The following is a 12,060-nucleotide window of genomic DNA, read 5'->3' as shown; positions in this document are numbered from 1 at the left end:
CTGATTGTGGAGAATTTCTTCCAAGGGGAAGTCTGTGACGACAGAGATGTTGTGTTCCTGGAAGTAGTGTCGTAGCTTCCGCGAGGTGAGTAGTATTGCGTATAGCAATTTTTGGACTAGCGGGTACCTAGTTTTGGAATCTGACAACATCTTACTGACAAGGTAGACAAGCCTCTGTACTTTGTATACATGGCCTGGTTCTGGTCTTTCAACCACGATCGCCGTGCTGATGACATTGGTAGTTGCGGTGATGTAAAGCAGCAAGTCTTCATTGGGGTTTGGCGCCGTGAGGACCGGTGGCTTTGATAGGAAGTCTTTCATCTATTGCATGGCTTGGTCCACCTCCTCGGTCCACTAGAATTTGTCTTGCCACTTGAGAAGTTTGAAGAAGGGTAGTCCCCATTCTCCAAGCCTTGAGATGAATCTGTTGAGTGCAACCACGCATCCAGTCAGTTTTTGTACATACTTGATGCACGATGGGGCGTGCATATTAGTGATGGTGGAGATATTCTTGGGTTAGCTTCAATCCCTCAGTGACTGATGATGAACCCGAGTAGTTTTTCGGATGGTATGCCGAAAATGCACTTTGTTGGGTTTAGCTTCCACTGGAATTCTTGCAAGCAAGGTTTCTTCCAAATCCGTAATCAAGTCGTCGGGATTTCTGGTCTTTACGACCACGTCATCCACGTATGCCTCTACGTTGCGATGTAGCTGCATCTTGAAGCATTCCTGGATTGCCCGTTGATAAGTAGCACCTGCATTCTTCAAGCCGAAGGACATTGTTGTGTAGCAGAAAGCTCCGTATGGGGTGATGAACGCGGTCTTGATTTCATCTTCTTCCGTGGGTGCTATCTGGTGATACCCCCGAGTAGCAATCGAGGAAGTCGAGTAAGGTGCATCAAGCTGTCAAGTCGATGACTTGATCTATCCTAGGGAGCCCGAAGGGTCCTTTGGCCAGTGCTTGTTGAGGTCTATGTAGTCGACACACATCCTCCACTCGTTGTTTTTCTTTTTCACCAAGACGGGATTGGCCAGCCACTCTGGATGATAGACCTCCTTTATGAAGCTAGCCGCGAGTAGTTTGGCCAACTCTTCTTTGATAGCTTCTCTTCTATCTTGAGCGAAATGATGTAGTCATCATCTTTTTGGCATAGCTTTGGGATCCACATTCAGTGAGTGCTCGATCAACTCACTGGGCACCCCTAGCATATCTGATGGCTTCCATGCGAAGATGTCTCGGTTGGCCTGGAGGAAGCTAACGAGCACATTTTCCTATTTAGGATCTAGCCCTGAGCCAATCAGGGCTATCTTGGAGCTGTCACCAGTCTCAAGGTCAATGGCTTTGATATCCACTTCGCTTGCTGGCTTGACCTTGGTTGCCCCCGACTTCTTTTCTGGGATCTCGAGTTCTGACGGGGAGGGTTTTTTGGAAGCAGCGAAGACTTGCATCATCGAATTTGCCACTTGAGTAGTCGCTACTAGCTCTACAGCTTCCGTGTTGCAGTCATATGATCTCTTCAAGTCTTCGTGCAGGGAGAGTACTCCCTTGGGTCCCAGCATCTTGAGTACCAGGTACACGTAGTGCGGGATGACCATGAATTTGGCCAATGCTGGTCTTCTGAGGATAGCGTGATAAGATGTTTTGAAGTCTACCACCTCGAATCGGATGTACTCTGTCCGGTAGTGTTCTTTGGCCCCAAAGGTAACTGGCAAAACCACCTAACTCAGGGGTACAACCGTGTTTCCTAGGACAATCCCATAGAATGGAGAGTTTGTTGGGGTAAGCATTTCAGTAATATCGAGGCCCATCTTCCTCAGAGTCTTGCCGAAGAGTATGTTGAGACTGCTACCGCCATCAATGAGTACTTTGGTAAGTCTGGAGCTAGCGACTACTGGGTCTAGGACAAGAGGATACCGTCCTGGCTCTGAGAAACTAGTCCACTTGTCCTTCCCGGAGAAGGTGATTGGCACCTCATACCACTTGAGGAACGTAGGTGTTGCTGGTTCAATGGACATGATCTCTCGGAGGGCTAGATTTTGGGACCGCTTAGTGGCAGTATCCTGTGTGCTGCCGATCGATGATGATGTTGATGGTGTTGGAAGGGTTCTCGAATTTGCTGTTATCTCCATCGTCTTCGTCTTCTTTGACCTTGCCATTGTCCTTAGTTCCAGAAGGTTCTGGCAGATCTTTCATGACTCTGCGGAGACTATAGCAATCCATTGCAAAGTGCTTATGATACAGGTGCCATGGGCACTGCTTCTTTAGGAACTCGCTAAACGGAGTCCTTTCTTGATTTTTGCCACCTTTCTTGGATGACTGTGATATTGCCGTGACAGTATTGTCTGGCTTCCTCTTACGATTCTAACCTCCCGTGTTGTTATTTCAGTTGTCATTGTTGGGGTGATCGTTGCGTTTCTTGTCGTTGCACTGGCCATTACTGTGATTGTTGTTGTTTTGGCCCATGTTGCGACTAGACTCAAACCTCTCGATCTCCTTGTTTTCTTCATCCGCCCATGCTTTTATCATGATCTTAGGAGATTTGATATCTTCGGGGCGTCTTAGAACATCTGGTGGTCATAGAGACCATTCTGGAAGCAAGCTATGGCGTCATGCTCCGTGATATCCATGATTGTGGCCTTCTTGTCAAAGAATCGACGTAGATAACTGCGCAGAGTCTCGCCTTGTTGCCTTTTGACTTGAGACAAGTCGATCATGTTGCCAGGACGTTGAATTGCCCCTGCGAAGTTGTTGGTGAACGCTACCTTGAGGTCCTTCCATGTGTCAATGGAATTCTTGTCTAATGACTCGAGCCAAGTGAGTGGCGCCGCCTCCATGCAGATGGGGAAGTAGATGACCTTGGTGTCGTCGTTCTCTCCTATTGCTTGTACTGATAGTGAGTAGCACCGCATCCATTAGACTAGGTCCTGCTTGCCATCATACTTGGTGATACCCGGATGTTTGAATTTTTCAGGTAGAACTATCTTCCTTACTTATCTTGAGAAGGTGGGGAACTCATCAGAATCCTGTTCTAGGTACTCGACTTCTTGCTCGCGCTCGTGATGGCGTCCGTCAATGATTGTACGGGCGTCGCGGCTGGCGTTGATCTTGTGATGAAGGTCACGTACTAGATGTTCAGGCTCTGGGTTGGGCCCACGGTCGCCATAGCCTCCCGAGGGTTTCACTTGACTACCCACTGCTCCAGCTTGGCTTGGTCTGGCGCCTCCTATTTTACTTGGTCTGGATGGAGTGTGTCTATGGCTACTGCTGCTTCAAATGTGTGATCCAAGTTCATGATTCACAAGTTGGTAGCGACGCTCTGCTCTAGCAGCATTTCTTGCTCATCGTCAAATTCTTTGAGCTTCAGTTTCTTCTCCAACAACGTTGGCAGTAAGCTCATCCTGCTAGATGCCATCTGGGTGAGGTCATGCCACAGATTTCTTTCTGGTTGCTCTTTATCCTAGCCTTCTTGTGCAACAATGAGAGCGAAGAGTTCTCGCTCCAGAGAATAGCTTCCCGAACTTGACGTGATGACCTCCGTGGAGCCATCTTCTTTGTAGATGGGCGACAAAGGAGTTCTTTCCTAGTATGGGAGGATATCGAGGTAGGAGATGAGGCGAGAATCGTCGTGCTTGGCGAGAGTAGGTGGTTTCATGTTGGGCCAGTAGACGAATCTACCTGGTGGGGTTGCTGTAATCACCAGGCCTTGTTGTTGACCTGATAAAGGGGTCTCCTCATTCGGGTCCGAGTAGTAGTCGGGGTCCTCGATCATATCCGAGTTGGATTGTGATCCGGACAGGGTAGCTTGGTAGACAACACCCGTGTTTTGGAGTCCGAACGGGAATTGACTTGGGTCGTAGATCGATTCGCACGATGGCTTAAGCGCCGGCTCGTGAAAACTAGTCTGACTAGTGGGAGAAGTCGAGTTGTATTGGACTCGTCCCGTCAGCCTCAGACTAGGTCAGAAATTGAAAATTCGCCGAATTTCTTGATGAGATCCTCCAGTGCTTAGCACTGGAGGTTGATGGTGTGCTACTTCTTCTTCAGGGCTGGTGCAATGTGGCGGTGGAAGTTTCTAGTCATCTGTGATGGAAACCCAGGAGCTGAAGACGAATGTCGCGCCCGCTTCGAATGCGACGGTGGGATTGATGATGACTTGGTCCATCGAGTTCACCAGTGGATTCTCGGCGAGCGCCCCTACCTGGTGCACTAGTGTCGGTGTTTAGACCCGGCAACCTACCGAGGGGGGTGCTTGAGGTAGTATTTAGTGCATGGGGCTCACCGAGATCAGGAACTCGAAGGTGAACTCAAACACACGATTAGATAGGTTCGGGCCGCTAGATTACGTAATACCCTACGTCCTGTGTGTTGGTTGTATTGAATTGCTTTGGAGGGGGTCCCTGCCTCACCTTATATTGCCGGGGGCAGTGTTACAGGTTGGTTATTTACAAGAATACTAGTCGGATTCGACTAGTGAGTCCTACTCTAATTGCTACGAGTAGTTTCCTAATCCTCAACTAGTTCCTATCTTGCCACGTAGACCACGCTGTCCTGCACCGTAGTCTCCATGTCTGTCACATCTCGGTGTCCAGCCCTGTATATAGGACTGTCCAAACCTTCTGGTGGGTCCATACATGTATGTACGACAGGTAGGCAACGTGCCCGTCGCCAGCGATGATTTCGTCAATTTCAAGGATTTGCCGGCTTAGTCTTTGCGAAGTGCTCATAGGGGTAGGATTACGTGCGTGTGTTTGTAAGGGCAAGTGTATGTGAGTATATCGAAGAAAAGAATAAACAAGATTGAACACGAGAACAATTTTAATGTAAAATTCTTATAAAAAAACACAATCACCAATCTGGGATCTTATTATGAGAGCTAAAAAGTAGGAGGACGCAAGTCGTTTACTTTTTCTCTGCAATTTACATACCGGGTAGACAAGAAATGATTGCATGCAGTCAAACATGTAAACAATTTTACTAATCAAATAACCTGAATTGCAGACCCTTTGTGCATTCCTGCAAGACTCATGTTACGATTTGAATTATATTCAAAACTAACTTCAAATCATTATCATATTTTATAATGCTGTATTCAACCAATAAGTAACAAGTATGCAATGGTATGATTGTCTTGAAGTCTCAGTAGCATTTCTTTGGCTACATATAGTTTTACATTTGACTGACTGCCATACCTAGTTTCACCTTTTGTCCAATCATACCATTCAAAAATATTAAATTATACTTATAGTACATTATTCTAACACACTGTCTTGACATTTCTTAGAAATAAATTAGATGAAATGTTTAGTGAACACATATGAAAGCCAAACAGAGGTGTTACACCAGCTTACTCATACTTCGCACTCATGGAAACCTATAGGTTTGTTATGTTTTGGGCATTCGAAATTCAACAACTTTGAGCGGAGATATATAGCATTGAAAATTACCATTTGAAACACCGACGAATAATGTATGAACCATTAACGTGGGAGCAACAAAATTATGTTTCATGTTCTATTCATCTCTACAGCATCGAAGAGTAAATCTATAACACCGAATAATAGCATGTTCGAGACCATCAACATAACAAAGTTTGCCAGTTCGAGAGTAATATCCTATAAACAAGCAATTTCCAATCCCTCGATGTCCGCAAACTTTCATTTACCCCTTTCTGAAGAGGCCCATCAACAATACACTGACTTACAGAACAGACTATCGGAGGTTCCTGTTATACAAGACGGAGATAAGTGGTCTTACATATGGGGGAGTAAATTATTCTCGGTAACAAGAGCATACAAATCCTTGACTGGCCAGATAAGTACTCATCCAATTTATTCCTGGTTATGGAAATTAAAGTGCCAGAAGAAACACAAAGTCTTCTTCTGGCTTTTAATCAAGGATAGGCTAAGCACAAAAGATATCCTTCGCAGAAAATCGATGATTATGGATTCCTACACCTGTGAACTCTGTATCTTGCAAAAAAGAGAAACGGTGGCACATCTATTTCTCAAGTGTAACTTTGTAAAGCTTGCTGGTCTTCAATCGGTGTCATTTTTGCTACCACCAGAGAACCCCTACATATTCTGAACCTCATCAGGCGCAAGCTGAATGTCAGCTTCTTCATGGAAATCATTGTCATGGAGCATCTGGACAGTCCGGAATGACTGGACGTTCAATTGCAAAGCCCCAACTGTGCAGGAAGGTAAAAGAAGATTCGTGGTTGAGCTGCGAACAATCAGCCTTCATAGAGCCAAGCCCTCAATGGCCCCTGCCATGTTGAACTGGATTGACTCGTTATAGCTCTTTTTTTTTATCCTGCATTTCTGTAAACTTATTTCTTTTGCTTTGCTTTTTGTTTTGTTCTGTTCATCTCATCTCTAAGTTTGTAATTTGCATCTATTTTGACTTTTAATATTCTTCAGCAGGGGCTTGCCCCTGCTGTTCCCTCAAAAAAAAATAGCATGTTTGAGACCAGAGAGAGAACATCTGCAACATTGTCTGAAACACACCTAAAATACAGGAGATTTGTAGCAATAATTGTTGCTTCTGAGATCTATTTTGTAGCCATCCATGTTTATTGTTACTAGAATGTAGCATCATCCTTATTCAATCTTGCACTAAGTTAGTTATCAACTATTCCCTCCGTATCAAAATATTTATCACTATTGACTTTTTCTCACAACGTTTTACCGTTCATCTTATTCAAAAAAATATTATAAATAGATGAAAAATAAATTAATCTTAAAATACATTTCATGATAAAGTAAGTCACAAATAAAATAAATAACACTTACATAATTTTTGAATAATATGAATGGTCAAATATCGTGATCAAAAGTCAACAACGACACATATTTCATATATTTTGAGGTTTCCTATTATGCTGCTTGTTTATTGATGGGACCTTATTTAATCCAAATCATCCCACAAAAGGCACGTTTTTACCTCTCACTATCCCAAACCGGAATTGCCTTGGCAGCCAAAAATCGCCAAGGAGTACCAAAACCGCCAAGGAAATGCCAAGTAAAATCCGCCGAGAGTAGAGAGCCAAGGAAATTCAATTAGCTTGGCAGCTGCCTACCAAGGATCATTTCATTGGCGGTTTGGGAGCCAAGAAAACAAGAACAACAGTAAAATCTTCAATGTGCCAAGAAAATATTCCAACCTCCAAGTATATAGCTTCCCTTGGTAGTCATTGGCAGCCAAGGATACAACATTCCTTGGTGGTCATCGGCAGCCAAGGAATGCTATTTACTTGGCAGCCCTCAAACGCCGGTAAATAGTTGTTTCCTTGGCGGACCTCAACCGCCAAGCTAAGTTGTTTCTTGGCTGCCAACCGCCAATGAAATGAATACAATCAACAAATAAAATATTGATATATTATCAAATAATAGATACAGAAAATGGTTTACATCCATCAAGCATTCAATTCATCACGAGCTCCATTGATTAAGGTAGTAACCAGCAAGTTGTCATTGTTCTTCCAAAAATGTTACATGCAAATATGACTGAGAAAATAAATGCATTGCATCTGATATGTAGTAGCTTTACTGAGAAGAAAATATCCATTGATATTCCAATAGCAAACATGGATAAGTTGTTACAATCAGCTCAGAATATCAACTCACTTGAAAAACTATTGGATCAATCTAGCAGGACTTGAGCTAGCTAATAAAAAGGTAAACGGATCTTTCACCATTGCATATAAGATCCCATGCTACAACTCTCACACCTGCATGTCTCGCTAACCCATAAAAACAAATTGTAAGATAGGTGAAAAAGAAACTATTAGCTGGAAGGATGTAGGTGAAAACTGAAAAGGAATAAGTGATTACCTGACAGTTATGTTTCCTTGAGATACAATAATTGGGAAACCAGAATGTGGATTCATATGCTCGTCCCATCTTCAGCGGCTTCAAATGAAAATTTGGGACAGCACCAATTCCTATCTGACCTGCTACAAATTCCATGAAAAGAGTAACACAGTTCAGTTAAACAACAGAAGGCATATGACATGATATCCTGAGAAAGCAAAGGCACCTGTACGCACATCAACAAGAATAGGCAGAATGATTTTTCAGTTTAGAGAGACAGGGAACTGATGTTCCCAGTGTCAAGATTTGTCATAACAGGTAGGCTTTGTTCATCTTAAGTCAGAAAAGAAACATAAACTTTAAGCACTACGTCTGAATCAAATAATTAAGAGACATTACCTTAATGGCAACCATTCCTGCGCTCTACCTCTCCTTCAACAGAGGTTGCCAGCAGCGGACATGCAGAGCAACACTGCCTCCTTGGTGGTAGACTCGTTGGATCCGACGGCTCCCCCACGGTAGCGTCACCTCCTCCTACCCCCACCCCACCGTACGCACAGGCCGGCATGAGCAACCTCACAAGCCTGCAGTGATGACGATATCACCTACTCGGATACAACCACATTAGTAACTTTTGATTCAAAGGTGAAACAATTTTTTGTCATGATTGTATTTGATACATTTGATGAATTGATGCTGCACCATGATGTGTATTCATTGTCATTTTCACATGGATCAAAAAGAGTGTTAAACACACATGGAAGGCATGGAGGTCCAAAGAAGTTGATTGGGGACCAAGTCCAAGAATTCCCAGCGTTCCCCACTAGGCCACGATGTCACTTTTGGCTCAAGGAAAGAAAGAGACCAAATCCAACACGTATCAGAGTTGGATTCGGTTCCTTTCCAACCCATTCATCTTCCCATAATCTTATTTGTTTCCCATTATTTACTTCAAACCTACCCATGGCCACAAATTGCTCCTTTATATCCATAAGGCTAGACCAAAACTGTGAGTCTCCTGGCTTTTTTGACACTTGGGTTAGTGTATGTTTTGACAGATATTTCCTCAACAAACTCTGCCACAATCCCTCCTCATTTAGAAGTTTAAATAGCCATTTGCCTAACAAACATTTATTTTGGACTTCTAAACTAGATATACCCAGTCCACCCATATTCTTTGGGACACAGAGGATGCTCCATTTAGCTAATTTGTACTTTTTCTTATGTTCATCACACTGCCAAAAGAATCTAGATCTATAATAGTCCACTCTTCTAAGAACTCCATTAGTAATTCTAAAAACGAACATCATATACATTGGCAGACTAGATAAGATAGAGTTTATAAGCACTAACCTCCCTCCAATAGACAACATTTTGCTTTTCCAACTCCCTGAAACCTTTCTTCAATCCCCTTCCAATCTTTATTATTGAGTTTTTTAGGGTTCATGGGGATGCCAAGATATTTAAATGGTAGAGATCCTTCATGGCAGCCAAAAATCTGCACATATTCTCCTACTTTCTCCTTTGCCTTCCCAAAACAAAACAGCTCACTTTTATGGAAGTTGATTTTAAGGCCTGAGAGCTTTTCAAATGTACATAGTACAAGCTTCAAGTTTTTAGCCTGTTCTAGATCATTTTCCAAAAAAAGTATTGTATCATCTGCATATTGGAGAATTGATAATCCTCCATCTACCAGATGTGGCACTAGGCCCCTAATTTGACCACTGTCTCTAGCCCTTGAAATAAGGATAGCTAACATATCTGCTACCACATTAAACAGGACTGGAGATAAAGGATCCCCTGTCTCAATCCTTTTTTTGTTTGAAAGAAGTGCCCCATGTCATCATTGACTTTAACCCCCACACTTCCCCCACTCACTATGGTTTCAATCCACTTACACCATTTTGAAGAGAACCCCTTCATTCTTAGAGCCTGTTGCAAAAAATTCCAATTGATTTTGTCATATGCTTTCTCAAAATCTAGTTTGAGAATAATTCCACTATGTTTTTTCCTATGCAGCTCATGGAGAATTTCATGTAAAATTACCACCCCCCTCCATAATGTACCTTCTAGGTAGAAAAGCTGCTTGTGAAGGTCTAATGATTTTATTGGCCACCATGCTCAGTCTATTACCTATCACTTTTAATGAATATTTTGAAGCTAACATTTAGGATACAAATTGGCCTATACTGCTGAATCATTTTGACCTCCTTAAGTTTTGGGATTAAGGTTAGGATCCCAAAGTTTAAGTTATGTAGAGGGAGCATGCAGTTATGGAAATATTTAAACATGGCCATTAGGTCATCCTTAGTAAGACTCCAAAAAACTTGGTAGAATTCTGCTGGAAATCCATCAGGTCCCGGTGCTCTATTGTCGTTCATCTGAAAAATGGCATCTGTCACTTCCTTTTCAGTAAAACCATCAATTACTACCTCATTTTCCTCTCTGGACACTTGAGGTATATCCTTTGTCATGGATTCATCCATAGAGCAGATATTTCTCTTTTGAGCACCAAAAAGGCATTTATAAAACTTTTTATGTATCTTTTCAGATTCTCCTCCCCTTCAATAATCCCCTCTTCTTGCTCCAGCCTGAAGATTCTAGTTTTTCTGTGTTTGCCATTTGCTATCATATGGAAATATTTGGTATTGTTGTCCTCCTTCAACATCCTAGTGATTTTTTCTCTTTGAAACCATTTTATTTCTTCTTCTCTCATAAGCTTTACTGTCTATCCTTGATGCATTGCTTTAAATCAGTCTCTTTCTGACTTAGCAGTTGTGATTCTGCCTTTTTATCTAGCTCATTTGCATTTTTAAGAAGCTCTTGTTTCTCTTTTTTATATGTGAAAGGTCCTTGTTTGGTTTTGGGAATTGAGTGATAACCTAGGTGAACTAATATGTGTTTAAGTAGAATACAGAGGTGATTAGTCCACAGGTAATTATGTGATGAAGGAGCTCATTGCATATGAGACATGACATGGAGTCATGTGACTAGGTGGAGAAGATCAAGACAAGACTTGGCTTGATGGACCGGTTGCAAGTGCGAAGGACAAGTCAGAGGCTTTGAAGTGTTGGACCGCATGGCGAGATGCTTGAACAAAGACTTGGCGCCGATGGACCGATGCAACGGTGAAAAGCAAGTGAGGTCAAGATCGATGAACCAATACGTCGCATGATGATATGAAGTTGATCATATCATTTGTGATGGTGTTGGTGCATGTGTTGCATCAACATTGGAAGAGATGGAATGGAATGCGCAAGACAAAGGTATAACCAATAGGCATTTCATTTCACCAGTCATAGGTGTGTAGAGAAGTTTATGACCGGGTTTAGGATAGATGGCCGTACTATCAAGAGGGGCAAACTTGTTTGCATATCGATCATCTAGTGCCACTTGAGCGATCTAGCATGGCGATGTTGCTAGGATCGAGTGGCATGGTGAGGACAAGTAAAAAGCCCTTGAAAAATGTTTGTGAAAATGCTAACTCACTCACACATAAGGTGGAACACTTGTGGAGTTGGCACATTTGCAAAGGGGTTGAAGAAATGGTCAAGAGGTGCTCAGCGGATGTAATTTGACCGGATTAATAAGCCAGATAGGCGTACTATCAAGAGGGGTCAATTTCATCTACTTGATGGCTCTATAGTGCCACTTTGCTCAAACAATTGCATTGCATGCATATGGACTAACATAGTTTGAGAAAGTGAAAAAGATGAGAAGAAAAACATGGTCTAAATGAGCGCTAACTACTTAGAGGCGGACGGTCTGGCCTTGGTATGGGGGACGGTCAGCCTAACTTAGACAGAGACATGTTTTCAGAGTTAGAGGATGTTTTTGTGAGGAGGACGGTCCTCCATATAACGGCGGACGGTCTGCAGTTCAAAAAGCAAGCCGAATTGTGTATCACGGACAATCTGGCCTAAGGGGCGGATGGTCCACCAGTCCCTAGTTTGCTCATGTTTGAACCTAACGGCTAGTTTCCTAGAATGGCGGACTGTTCGGGAGAGCCGTTACAGCTCGAGAAAAAGGGGAAAACGGCTAGTTTGTCCCCTCCCTCTATATATAGAGGGGTGGTCGGCCCTTGGGGTTTGTTGAGCACCTTGGGGATGTATTACCCTTGGTTGTGCTTGACTTGGGAGCCCTCTAACTCACTTGTTCTTGCAAGAGTGCGAATCGATTGCGAGTGAGTGCGATTCTAGTGCGAATCGATTGGCACTAGGTGTTTGTGTTGCAAGCCGGTGGTGCCTG

Source organism: Setaria italica, chromosome IV (genome assembly GCF_000263155.2).
Source record: "Setaria italica strain Yugu1 chromosome IV, Setaria_italica_v2.0, whole genome shotgun sequence".
Lineage (NCBI taxonomy): Eukaryota > Viridiplantae > Streptophyta > Magnoliopsida > Poales > Poaceae > Setaria > Setaria italica.
This window is presented reverse-complemented; position numbering follows the sequence as displayed.